Raw genomic sequence first — 15,222 nt, forward strand, 5'->3', positions numbered from 1 at the left:
GAAACTGAAGTAATGAATAGACAAGCAGTAATAACGAAGCACTCCTTCCAGTCCAAATTTAAAAACTTCCTTGTAGCTTAAGATAAAGTTTTGGAGAATGAGGAAGATTTAAATTCGAGACCTACATTACGGCAGAGAAGAATCCCTAAAGCGCTTGATAGGGCAAAATAAGTAAATGTTCAGCATTGGAAGGATATTACAGTGAAAAATACTTTCCAACCTAGGACTTGGTCTTAAACATCATGATTACAAGATTTGCGGACTATATTTTCTCTGTGCTGTAGGATATTTAACAGTTGCTGATTAATAATACTAATGGAAAATTGGTTCATATATGAACCAATTTTAATCTAAATGTATTCAAGGGACATATATTTTAATATTTTAAAAGCACAGTTAAAGATGATTTCCTCGCTTTACAGAAGCAAAAATGATTCTTTAAACGTCATTGAAGGTGTTCAAGACCTGTTTGCCTTATTGAAATCTGAACCAAAAGAGATAACTCATTATTTGTTTTCGGAAGTTAATGAACTAACAACGCTTAAATTACTGTCCCTATGACTTCAGTAACAACAAAAACACTATTTTCGACTCGATGAAGAATGAAACCTTAGCTTCGGAGTACCATGACCCATCATAGAATAATTGACTACTTGATGATTCTTCATTCCTACAAAGATCTAGAAGAAGTTATGAAATAATCTAGTACCATAGCCAAGTAGCTCATATTGGTTGAGATGATTTTGGGTTTAACGCCATTTCAACAGCGAGGCTCTATGAGACGAACCTAGTGATTAATCGTGAAATCCGAACCACATGGTTCTCGCCGGCAATCGAACCCGGGTCTCTCACGCGAAAAGCGGGTAGGCGAAAGGCGGGTCTAACCACTTAGCCACGAAGAAGCTCGGAGCTCATATTACTAAAGAAAAATGCACATTATTGGAATTTCAGTGCAGACAACTAAGTATGACGACTGTTAAGTACATATTTTTCAACTTTAATATATTGAGATAATGGTCAATGTTATTTGACAATGTCATTATTATAAAAATAGCACTCTCTATTCTGTAACTCACTACAGTATACAAGTTAAATTTCACACAGTGTGCAAAGCTGCGGGAGGAATTACAACGTACGATGGACTTTGCTTCCTAGCTGATGAACGAAACCTTTCCTATAAAGTTAAGCGTTGCAAAAAACATGTGTGATTGACTGATAGCTACACATAAATTGACAGAATGAAAGTCTTAATTCTAGTACTGAAGCAGCCCACCAGACGAAAAGCAAGCTGCCCGCAGGTGTGGCTTCTGTGCCTTGTAACATTGTGTTTAAAAAAACAGACACAAGATCTGTTGTCTGTTGCTCAGTTCTTTAAATAAAATTGATAAGGCTTTTTTCTTTTATACAAATCATATTTGCCACATTGTTGTTTGAAGCGTCTTTATTCCTTGTAAAGCAATATATCCAGAACTTTGTAGCACAAAGGAATTGTAATAGAAAGTTAAAAAATATCTTTATCATTTATCATCAGAAAATATTTTTTGTTAGTCTTCAAAGCAATTAGCACTTAGCAACAGGGGTAATAGTGCGTGGGAACGCAAGGAGACCCTGTCCCCCAACCCAAAAAAATGTTTAGCCAGCTCCTAAGAAATCACAATTTGCAATGATAGGCTGGTAGACTTCGTGACATCATGCCGATACCTACTGTTCTCCTACATTTTCAGATGATTCCATCCCATCTCACCTAATGCCACCTCGCCTAACGATTTATAAGCCACTTATACCTGCAAGATAAGATTGTTCGCCATTATAGGCGAGTTGGGAATTCCCATATTGCCTAACCCATCTCCCCTAAAACGGCCGTAGCAGCCAAGGAGGACATTTCTGTACTGAAGAAGGAATTCATCTACTAGCATTTTAACAAGTTCTTTCAATCAATATTCGCAATCTCTGTCAACTACAATACAACTCAACTACATATATAATAAGTACTATACAAGAAGAAAGCAAAGGAAGAAGGCGATTTACTAAATTTAATTAATTTTGGTTTGTTTTTTGAATACTAGAAATTGACTGGCAAACAGGAGCTAATCAGAAAAGGATAAAAATATACAGGACATTTTAAAACAACACCGACAACGTTTGGGAGCTGATTCCTGTCACAAAGATAAGACAACCTGGGAGCTCATATTTTTCCTTCTGGTGCTATGACCAGCAGAAAACCTGTTCGCATCTCACGTTATTCCGTAGCTCCATGTCTCATGTAAGTTTGCTACCTACGGAATGCTAAACTGAAATATAATCCAACAAAGAGAGAGATAATAGTTGGAAACTAGTTTTTGGGAAATTGTTCGTTAACTGAAAATGTAGGAGAAAACAGGATAATCCATTGAAATCTCACGGGTAAGAAGGCATCCACTACATTTTTTTTAGTCTGGGATTGAACAAGGTCCATCCCGCACCAGAAGTAAGCGCTCTATTACTAACAAGGGACATCACCCAATTGTCGAGCTCCGATTTCAATGAATTTTTTCGAGCTGATAGAGGACGTATATCTATTATTTGTGATGACAGAAATTGTTGCCATGGTGAATGTTTTCTATTTTTTATAATTTTTAAGAGTTGTGATGTGGTTATTAGAGATTACTGCAGAAGTCCATTGTTAAACTTTGTAAACGGAGAGTTAATGAAAGAACAGCCATGTAGATACATACAAGGTCTAGGGGAAGTTGTATGGTAGGTGTGACCTTGACAGCAGCCATCTTGAAATCCGCCATTTTGAATTAACGTTAAGTTTTTAAAAGGGGAATAAAGTAACGTGATTTTGGGCTCGAATTTAATCAGGAAGACAATGCTGAAGCTAGTTTTGAGATACACCTATTTAGGAAAATGTTACAGGCATTTAATTGTTCATTTACTACGTGCGAAACTCCCTTACCTCAGCTTCTAACCCGCCTATTAATGATAATATGTGGATATTAGCTTCGATAATACATATTATGCCTAGAGAGAAGTGATACTCTAATGGTATCCTTGATGGCAGCCATATTGAAATCCGCCATTTTGAATTAAAGTGAAGTTTGAAAAATAAAAACCATAGCATGTGACACCTCACTTTAATAGAATGTTTTTTTTCAAAAACCAATGTTATGATTACTTAGAACCAGTAAGAATTTAGGACTGCTTCTAATGTGCACCAAACGTCCATTATTCGATCTTTCAAATTGGCAACACTCCTAATTTTCACCGTATATTTTAAGATTTCAACTGGCACTTTGCAATTGTTGCCATGGCTCATGTTTCCAAAATTTATCACAGTTTTTTAAGAGTTGCGATTTGTCTGTTCGTGAATAGTATTGGGATAAGCATCCAGCAATCTTTCTGAATTTTGAAGACTTGCAATGTAATTATTTATTTTAAACGAGAATACAAGAAGAACATATGGACCTATGTGACGTAAAGAAGTACCAACCAAATTATAACAAATTGGTGTTGTACGAACACAAAATTCGTCGCATGAGAACCAGAGGGACGTAACTCCATTTTCGTAGGTTTACAGGCGAGAGGCTGAAAATTTATTTTCTTAGAAAGATGTGCTTTTAATAAGATGGTAATTTTGCTACATTACAACAGACGATCGACAAGGAAAGCAGACGGCGTTACGTTTCATTTACACCAAGTGGAGCTTCCAAAATGATGTCCAAACATGAAGAAAACAAAAACCGCATTTTTGGAGTTACGTCCCTCTGCTTCTCATGCGACGAATTATCAGGAAATGTAGCCTACATGTTGCGCAAACGAAAAACAATAAAATATTTTTAATAAATACAACTTTAAAAGAACAGAAGCAATGATAGAAAATATCAAAGAGGCATAATATGACTATTCCCTAAACATTGTTTGTACCACGAACATAATAAAAAAAACAGGTAACTTGTTTATAAAGAGGGTAACTTAATTGAGTTCTCGATCAATACTGATTAAAAATCTTACAAACATGAATCATTGACAACAGTTGCTAGAAAACGAATGCATCTTTTGTCTGACTAGCTAAAAAATTGCCATAGGAAATAAATAAATATACAATAAAGAAATAAATATAAAACAAAACAAAAGACCCGTGATTTACACAACAATGATACTTCTTTTGATTTTTCGGCCCATCTATACAAGCTACCTCTTCGGTATTACCTGAATGCAAACTTGGAGTTGTTTTGTTGTGGGATGATTCATGTCAGTAAACGAGTTTTTGAAGAGCAGGTATAGGAAATAAATAATTACGTGGCAAGTCTTCAAAATTCAGAAACATTCCTGAATGCTTATATCAACTATTCATGAACTGACAAATCGCAATGAGCCATGGCAACAATTGCAAAGTGCCAGTTAGAATCTTAAAACATTTCGGTGAAAATTAGGAGTGTTACCAATTTGAAAGATCGAATAATGGACGTTTGGTGCACATTAGAAGCAGTCCTAAATTCATACTGCTTAACTATAGAATAAAAATAATCATAACATTGGCTTTTTGAAAAAAAACATTCTATTAAAATGATGTGTCACATGCTATGGTTTTCATTTTTCAAACTTCACTTTACTTCAAAGTTTCGGATTTCAATATGGCTGCCGTCAAGGATACCATTAGTGTATCACTTCCTTCTAGGCATAATATGTATTACCGAAGCTAATATCCACTTACTACCATTAATATGCGGATTAGAAGCGGAGGTAAGAGACATTCGCAGTAGTAAGTGAACAATTAAATGCCTGTAACATTTTCCTAAATAGGTGTATCTCAAAACTAGCTTCACCATTGTCTTCCTGATTAAATTCGAGCCCGAAAATTTGTATCGTATAACAATATTCCCAATTTAAAAACCTGAACTTAATTAAAAATGGCGGATTTTATTATGGCTGCCGTCAAGGTTATATCTACCATACAACTTCCCCCTAGACCTTATATGTATCTACATGGTTGTTTTTTCATTAACGCTCCGTTTACAAAGGTTAGTAAGGGACTTCTGCAGTAATCTCTAATAACCACATCACAACACTTGAAAATTATATTTAAAAAAAAGAGAGAACATGGACCATGGGAAAAATTTCTGTCATCACAAACAATACATATATGTATTCTACCAGCTAGAAAACATTCATTGAAATCGGAGCCGGACAATTGGGTGATGTTCCTTGTAAGTCAACCTGCCTCTACTTTAGATGAAACACTATGATTCTGACAAATGTATCTATATACTAAATTTTGTGTCTGACAAAAAAAAATGCAGGAAGCAGAAACGGTCAGAATGTTAGACTCGTGGAGTTTCCTTCGTGCGAAAATGGTAAGTACGTTTTTTCTATTTCAGTTATTCTTAACTGGATGCCCGCCCCTCTTAGGGATTGGAGGAGGACACGGTGACTCAGTGGTAAACAGCTTGCCTCTGGTACATGGGGCCTCTGGTTCGATCCTCAGCCAAGGGACACCATTCTATCGTGTGTGGTTTTTCTCTTGATACTTCAATTTCCTCCCATACTCTAATTCCATCATATCTTCCATCAACTTTCACTGGCCTTAATCATTTTGTCCCTTCGCCTAAAGAGCATAATCGTGGTTCGTTAAAATGAAATACTTAATTTCATTTTACAGGGGTTGCTTACAGTTTGTCAGTGGGTTACCGTAAAGGTTGGTTGTATTATTAATACTATTATTTGTGAGGAAGAAGAAGTCTGTGGGGCTCATAATTTTCGAAAGGCTATACATTGATTGTAAGAAATGCTAAAGATACGAACTAAATTCGATTTGTGATTCTTTTAGTATTATTAGTCGTATTATGGACAAGAAATTGCTCACATATCTACAAACCAAGAAAACTAACGATGAAATGTGATATTCTACAGTGAAATGTAATAATATACATCAAATTTCGCGGTTATTTTTCTTTCCTTAGGATATGTTCAACTTAAATGTTTTCGTAATATTCCAAACTTTCAACATACGAGTATCAGTATCCTAGATTTTCGTAAATAACTGTGAAGATTATCCTAAATCTTCCAAATATGTACAGATAAGGATCACTAAAGTTCATAATTAACTTTTGAGAACATACTGGCACAACCAGATATATTACGTCACTAGTTTTCCAATTGCAAAATCATCACATATTTCAAAATGGGAGATTTCAGGATGGCGCCGGATATTCGTGATCTACTCTACCCATTTTTATTTAGGCAATATGTTAAACTACCACCGTTTGCATTGTCTATCTTTCACTATTTTAACGATTCAACAGTTTTTTGATGTATCTCAATAACACAGCAGAGCCCTTCTCCCATCAATTTTGACCCTCTCCGTTTGGTATGAAGTTCACCCATTATAACACCAAACATATACATATTTCCCTTCCTCTATCAATCAAACTACGTCTCATCCCGCAACTCGATTCATCTATTTGGACCGTTTACTTGTAAGACAATTTCTTATTGATGGAGGAACAGGAGAACTAATTGTACAATGACCGACCAGTAACACTCCCCAATTGTAATACTCCGATTTTGATAAAATTTAGCAGGTATATACTACACATAAAATATACGAATACGTATTTTTTGTTTTTTTACGGAAAAACTATTTCAGGGGGTAAAACCCCTCACCCCAAATTTTGAAAGTTGACTCCTGAAAGGCAAAAACAAATGAACAGAAGTGAACGAAATTGTGCAAAGATTTGGAAACGGAAAAATGAAGGAATACGGGCTTCGTATTTTCCTGGCAAATACTGTTAGGTTAGGCACAGTCTCTCCAAAATCTTTGATCACGAAATATCAAAATCGCTAATAACATATGTCAGAAGTGCCTAAACGGCATGAAGAAATAGATCAAAACTTTCAGTGGGGACAAAAAGCAAAAAATAAACGAATACTGGTTTCTTATTTTCTGCGGAAAAGCAGTTTTACGGGGCAAAATCTCCACCCTAAATTTTGAAAATTCAAACCCGAATGGAAAAACCAGTGGACCGAAGTGAATGAAATTGTGAACAAATAATGTAAAGGTAAGATTAAGGAATGTGTTTCGTATTTTCCTGAAAGGCAAAAAACTTTTGGGTGGACCGAGGCGTTAGGTTGGGGAAGAAATGGACCGAAGTGAATGAAATTGAGTGTAGATATTGGATATATAAAATAAGGCCTTTAGTGTTTCACAAGTGTCTCCATCCGTTTTTTTTTTAAATTTGGCAGATCCATAGTACCGAGACGGGGCAAGGATACTGAGACGTGCGTACTCTCGCCCCTTCTTTCCTATTAAAAAGATCAATTTGATATTAGATATAACAATCTGCAAAGTATGTAGATTCCGTTGTAATAGACAATGACGGGAAACGTTACTAATATTGGTTCTCATATGTAGCCTATAACGTTAAGAATTCTGATATTTTCTTATGTACGAGGGACAAATTGTTATACTAAATACATCTCGTTACATAACAATATCTAACGTGGTGTTTGAGTTTTCGAAAGAAATAAAAGTCTGAGGCAGTTAAATCTGCAGCTATTGAATAACAGCACGCTTGCTTATTTTATTCATGTTTCAGAAATGCTACATTTTGTCCTCTTTTACCTTAAATGTCATTAGCTTTCATTAATAAAATTCTGTTAGTTGAATATTTTGTATGGGGACAATACATAGCTCCATAAAGGGTAGATCGAGAACTTTTCAAGTTACTCACGTAGTTGACAAGCATTCTTTACCACAAGAAACTAACGAAATAAGCTGCTTGGAAAATATATTTTTATAAATGGTCTAAATATAATGTGAATTTTTGTATCCTATGCTTTCTCATTACTAATGTGAGGAGAATTGATTTTTTCTTTGCTTTGTTTTCTAGAGAGAAAGTGTAGCGTCTTTAGGCACAATACGGCTAGTATTTACCGAAGAAATGGAGAATGAATATATCACATTACTGAATCAACTCTTTTAAAGCTTAACTTTAAAAGATCTAAGAAGAGTGTCATACGAATTTGCTGAACGCCAGTTCCCTCGTCCCTTTAGCCATGTAAATCGAGTAGCAGGAAGACATTGGATAGAAGTTTTTCGTCATAGACATCCAACCATTGCTTTGCAACAGCCTTTAAAGACTAGTCTGGGAAGAGTTTGTACTTCTAGAAAGCCACAAGTTGAACACTTTTTTAATTGTCTACAAGATCTTGTAAGAGAAAACAGTTTCCTTCACAGAATATATGCTGTATGTACGAAAGCGGCATAAATACAGTTCCTCATAAAGTTCCAAAAGTGTTGTTGATTAAAAATCAGTTGTGAATAAAATTGAATCTAGTGATTGTTGAGTTACCATCACAGCTGTATCCTGCGTGAGAGCATCTCGATCCTTTACTCAACCTGCGTTTATATTACCAAGAAAACGAATGACATAACAGTTACTTGATGTAACGCCACCGAGTTCTTTAGGAAAGATATCTGATACTGGTTTAATCAACTCACAACTTTTGGTACAACGGCTTGATAATTCACCAAAATGTGTGAAAACATTCTTGATGCAACGAATCAAGCAGAAGACCTAAATAAAGCCCAAAATCTTTCGTCGTAGGATTCACTGGAAGTAGAGAAGCCCATGCGACGCATTCCCGTCAACACTCTTTGACAGTTGCTCGTTCTCCTCCCTCTGTTACTAAAGCTTCAGCAAGTAACGCTGGATTCTCACTAGAAGGTTTTGTTCTCATTAGGACAAAAAAATACATTCATTGAAAAACACAGGGGTAGCAAGTGCAAACTCTTCAAACCATTTGAGAGCGTTAAAGTCCAAATTAAAGTAAAGTAAAATCATAGAAACCGCATTTCGATTCCCGGTGGGAGTTAATGTGGTTCGTTAATTCTAGTTCATTAGTAGGTCTACGTTCCACTCCTCCGGCCTCTCAAAACCTCGGTCCACTTAACAGCTTCTTTTTTCTTTCAGCTTGAATAACGTATTCACTCACTTTTCCTCTAAAAATTTGAGCACATTTCCTTCACTTCGGTTCAGTTCTTTTTGACTTGTTCGTCAACTATCAAAATTCTGGGTGGGAGCATTTGCATCCTAAAACCGCTTCTCCGCAGAAAATAAAAACTCGTATACATTTATTTTTTGCGTATTTTCCATACCTAAAGTATCCTTGCAATTCTTCACGTCCTTTACACACATCTGACATAGTGTTACTAGCACTTATGATATTTTGTGATCAAAGTTTTCGAGGGGGCCGTGCCCATCCGACCCCTTTTTCCAGTAAAATAAGAAACAAGTATTCCTCGTTTTGAATCTACAATATCTATGCAAAATTTCATTTACTTTGGTTCACTTGTTTTGGTATTCGGGCGTCAACTTTCAAAATTTTGGTTCAAGCTTTTGCTACCAAAAAACATTTCTTCGTAGAAAATAGAAAAACGTATTCCTTTATTTTTTGCATATTTTTCATACATAAAGTTTCGTTGCAATTATTCATGTAATTTAGACATATTCTTACTAGCAAATTTTATATTTTTCTCTATTAAGTGTTTGGAGAGGTCTGTGTCCCACATAACAGATTTCTGCAGAAAAATACGAAACCCGTATCCTCATTTTATATTTACAATATCTGTGCAATTTTTTCACCTCAGTTCGCTTCTTCTTACCTTTCGGGCGTCAAATTTCAAATTTTTGCAGTGGGTTTGTTTGCTCCGTAAAACCGTCTTTCAGCAGAAAATTAAAAACAATATTCCTTTTCATTTTGCATATTGCCCATACTTAAAGTTTTGTTGCAATTCTTTGTGTCCTTTACACATATCCGACATACTGTTACTAGCACTTTTGATATTTCGTGATCAAAGGTCTGGAGGGGTCCGTACTCCACCCAACCATTTTTCCAGGAAAATACGAAACCCGTATTCCCTGATTTTATGTCTGCAATATCTGTGCAAAATTAAATTTACTGTGGTTCAGTTCTTATTACCTTTTGGACGTTAGCTTTCAAAATTTTGGGGTGGTTTGTTTTTCCACTCTAAAACAGTTTTTCCGAAGAAAATATAAAGAATATTCCTTTATTTTTTGGGTATTGTCCATACACGAAGTTTCGTTCCAATTCTTCATGTCCTTTAGATACATCTGACAATCTGTTACTAGCACTTTTGGTTTTTCATGATCAAAGCTTTGGAGGAGGCGGTGCCCCACCAAGCCGTTTTCTGCAGGGAAATAAGATACCCGCATTCCCTCATTTTACGTCTACAATATCTGTGAACAATTTCATGCACTTTAAGTGAGGGCTTCTATCCCCTAAAACCGCTTTTCGGTAGAAAATAAGAAAACGTATTCGTTTATTTTTTGCGTATTGTTCATACATAACGTTTCGGTGTAATTCTTCATGTCCTTTAAACACTTCTAAAATGCTGTTACTTGCACTTTTGATATTTCGTGATCAAATGTTTGGAGTTGTCCGTGCCCCACCCAACCGCTTTTTCCAGGAAAATACGAAACCCGTATTAAGTCATTTTACGTCTGCAATATCCGTGCACAATTTCTTTTACTTCGGTTCAGTTGTTCTGTTCTTTTGTGTGTCAACTTTCAAAATTTTGGTTAGAGCTTTTATGTTAAACCTTTACATTATAAATTTTTTATGAGATTCCTTAAATGGGGAAAGGAAAAAGAGAAATGGTTCCCTCTGATATCTATTTGTTGCCATTTATCTTGTTTGAACTGCTTAAGTAAGATCATTTTCTAACTTCGCCACAGTAATGAAATTGTCATTGTTATCAATTTGTTTTATTCTTTTATTTACAGTTTGTCACAAAATTGAAGCGTGGTCGAACGCCTTTAGAATTCTAATCCAACCCAACCGCCATGCTTTTTAAGTTGCTTGCTATTGCAGGAAAATGATAATTACAGAAGACTCCAGAGTTGCGCTTTTGGAGTAGTTTATACATGCAGACTTATTCACCTTCGCAAATATGTGTACTTAAATTCAGCACATTTGTTCTTTATCCGCAATCAGATAATATGAGTAGTAAGAATCTTGTAAGTCACATTACCATTTAATATACATAGGGATCTACGAGTGAGGGGTGACTTTTCCGACAATTGTTTGTTTTGAGTATTAGTTTACAATGATATTTGAACTATTTAATCACGGTGGTCTCTAACTTTCACATCATACTGAAGGAACTTACAGTTCTCTTCATCCTCTCTAAACATAAACATACAAAATCATTTTATCCCCATATAGGAGTGAGATATGACTCTGTCACAGTAGGAGATTTGTCAGGCTAGATATCTAACACGTTTCAACCAAACCTGTAGTTTTCTTAGGTAACTATATATATACGTAACTATATATATGCATATAGTAACTATATGACATATATATATATATATATATATATATATATATATATATATATATATATATATATATATATATATGTCATATAAATATAGATGTATAAATAAATAGATATAAATAGATTGCTTGATTGATATAGATATATACCTAAGTTCAGTAAGGCGTTTGCTTCTTTCTCTGTTTTTACAGGAATTTCTTTATCGGAGTATAACATGTTTCAGCTAAGCAAACGTAAGTTTGTAATATACGTTTAGTGCTTCAGTTATGTGGAGAAGTAGTAGAATCATAATATAAACGTTCCAAATATAAAATGCAGTGGTAATTATAAAACCGCTCTACTGCATATAAAACATAGTATTTCATGTACAATATATAACAGCAATAAGGAACGTACGAGTTCAATTCGTTTCAGATATGAGTCTTAACTCGGATAATGCGGCTTTGACTAACACGATAGAAGAGATTATCATAATTCCATACTTACTAAAGCTTGAACATATATTTAGGAAATAGTCTTAGATAAGTCATAGTCTAATAGTGTAATATCTATCGAACAGGAAAGGCTCCTTTGCACAAGAAAGGCTCCTTTGCACAAGAAAGGAATGAGATATGACTCTGTCACAGTCGGAGATTTGTCAGGCTAGATATCTAGCACGTTTCAACCAAACCTGTAGTTTTATTAGGTAACTATATATATACGTAACTATATATGTGTCATATAGTAACTACATATATATATATATATATGTCATATAGATATAGATATATAAATAAATAGATATAAATAGATTGCTTGATTAATATAGATATATACCTAAGTTCAGTAAGGCGTTTGCTTCTTTCTCTGTTTTTACAGGAATTTCTTTATCGGGGTATAACATGTTTCAGCTAAGCAAACGTAAGTTTGTAATATATGTTTAGTGCTTCAGTTATGTGGAGAAGTAGTAGAATCATAATATAAACGTTCCAAATATAAAATGCAGTGGTAATTGTAAAACCGCTCTACTGCATATAAAACATAGTATTTCATGTACAATATATAACAGCAATAAGGAACGTACGAGTTCAATTCGTTTCAGATATGAGTCTTAACTCGGATAATGCGGCTTTGACTAACACGATAGAAGAGATTATCATAATTCCATACTTACTAAAGCTTGAACATATATTTAGGAAATAGTCTTAGATAAGTCATAGTCTAATAGTGTAATAGTCTATCGAACAGGAAAGGCTCCTTTGCACAAGAAAGATAATTTAAATTAGCTCATAATGACACATTGTTTTGAATAACATACTGATCTCTCAGTAGAAACTAATTTAATAAAGTCATGTGTAAATTAATTATTTTTTGAATTGCATATAAGGAAAAATACCACTATATTTTCATATATATAATATAATTCAATTTCTAGTATAGGTGCCATGTATATTTCAAATTCTTCGTCTCGAAACTTAATATGTACATAAGCGTGCAAAGGATACCTCAATAAAAATACATGTAAAAATCGAGAATGTAAAATCTATATATCAAGTGATTCTATATGAAGTGAAACATGACATTTGAACAATAGTATAATGAATTCATGTACTTTTTCTTATTTGTCATAGACGGTGATACACATCCTTTTTGTTTTACAAACAAGTTCCACGACGAGGACCGTAAATTAAATTCAACGTCTCATTGATTGTCGTGTTCTAATATTAGGTTGCAGTTAAAGTTAATTCATGAAATAGCACTATGTTAACTAAAAAAATCTTACCTGGACAGCCTTTCTCTGAAATAAATGTATTTAAGTAAAAGAGTAGCTCATATTTAGCAAAGTTTATTTCTAAACTAAAATTCATAGTGATTAATATATGGACTATAAATTTACTTGCAATAAAGTAAGTACAGAAACAGAATGTTAGTTGTCGTTTAGCTTGTAAGATATTAAATGTGTTAAGGATTCCAACTGGAAAGTTGTTACTATTAGGAGGGAAAGTTTATTTCGTTTCCAACGGATAACGATGTTCATACGTAGACATTGTACAAAAAACGTTCAGCGCATTCATTGTGGTTGATTTCAGGCAAAAATCAAAGTCGAACTTCATGTATCATACGAAGATGAGTAAACCAAAGGCATCCAGATCGAAAATCGAAGTCAACCTTCGCAATAGGGAAAATTATGAAAATGAGTTTTTCTTTTTTTATGTATAATAATATACGTTGAATAGCTACTATTGTAAAAAAAATGCAACACTGATTCAAATAATTAATGATACTGTATTAAGAAACTATGTATTAATTTCAGAACATGCTCCTTTAGTAATTTAGTTTTCCATACGTAAAAAATATATATATGTAAACGAACATTTGCAATGAAAGGAAGCACGGTGAACGTGGTTCTCAAATTAATAACAACGTAAAAAAAGAAAAGGGTGAAATAACAACAACATTTGTAGCATTGGACAGAAATTTAATTGTCGTGAAAATTGAGTTCCTTTTCGTTAGAACGACGCTAGCCAACACGGCCATGTTAGCCCTGGGGCAAACCGCCAGGTTAGAATGATAAAGTGGAGTTGGATTCTGGTTTGAGCTCATTTTTATATATAATTCTATTTTTCTCAATGCATCAATAATTTTTAAATAATTCCATTAAAACAAAATCAAATATATATATATATAGACTGTCGTGTGCAAACTTTAAGTTTATAGTACTGAGCACTCGAAAAAGCTAGAATTGAGAAATTTGCGGGCAATGTAGTGCAAGGTCAAAAGATGCTTTTGGTAGCAAGACTAGGTCATTGGTGATACAGTCTGTAGAGTTACAGGGTCAAGGATCAAAATGCGATTGTTTCCTTATGGGATGTTAAATACTAGTCTCACATGTCATTGTTTTAAATATCCGTGTCCGGTAGCAAAAATTAGCATATCGACAAAAATTGTGATCCTTAACAACGAGATAACCAGAAATGTGGGCAATCGTCACCCGGTGACCTCCAACAAGTCATCTGTGACCATTGAGGAAAAAGCTCCCTTTTCAATAGCTTGTTGTACACAATTAAATGAGTTGAAGATAATTTTAAAAAGCATATGTATAAACGATCTCAAGAACATCCATTTTAGCAAAGTCAAGAGGTCAGCAACACCATCAGAGGTCAAAGGTTACGTAGTTAAAATGTCATATTCGATGTGTTAGAAAGTAAGAAGTTATGACATTTTAAATAATGATTTCAGGTGCCATAGAACACAATGCATAAAGGTCATTCCAAAGAAGTGTGTATGGGCATTGGAAAAAGGTCAACAATACTATAAAAGGTCAAAGGCCACGTAGTTAAATTTTCGTGTATGATGTGCTAGCAAGTATGAAACTGCGATGTTTGAAAAATGATTTGAGCTACCATAGAACACATGAATAAAAGTCCTTCGAATTGGTGTTTATGTGCAGAGGAAAAAAGGTCAACAATGTCATAAAAGGTCAAAGGTCACGTCCCCACTGGCACAGAAGTTTTCATCAAACTTACCTTTGGTTCGTCATGGCAAATAATATGAAAGTTTGCAATTTTTCGTTTCCGGAAAATCAATGCAAACTTAGAATACTTTTGGCAAATTAAATATTATTTGGAATTTTAATGAAATACAGATTTAATGCAAAAATTTTTTATACAAATGTAGGATCAAAAAATTGCAACGCCAAACTTTTGGCAAATTTTTGAAAATTTGCCTTTCGTTTTTCATAGCAAATAAAGTTAAAGTTTACAATTTTTTATTAGCGGAAAATTTCAATTTAAACTTGGAATATTTGTAGCAAATTAAATATGATCTTGAAGTTTTATGAAATAGTAAATTTGATTCAAAAATTTTATAGAAATGTAGTTTCAAAAATTTGTTATAAC

The 15,222-nt window shown here is 34.2% G+C and overlaps 1 long non-coding RNA gene across 1 annotated transcript in view; it reads right to left on the reverse strand.

Annotated features, from left to right (window-relative positions):
* Window positions 1-15,222, reverse strand: part of LOC145682901 (uncharacterized) — a 955,736-nt gene that overhangs the window by 166,072 nt on the left and 774,442 nt on the right. Inside the window, exon 5 of the long non-coding RNA XR_014130957.1 lies at window positions 13,107-13,121. This is a non-coding gene — a long non-coding RNA (uncharacterized LOC145682901). The remainder of the gene's footprint in view (window positions 1-13,106; window positions 13,122-15,222) is intronic.

This window comes from Thermobia domestica, chromosome 4 (genome assembly GCF_964235325.1).
Source record: "Thermobia domestica chromosome 4, izTheDome1.hap1.1, whole genome shotgun sequence".
NCBI classification, from domain to species: domain Eukaryota; kingdom Metazoa; phylum Arthropoda; class Insecta; order Zygentoma; family Lepismatidae; genus Thermobia; species Thermobia domestica.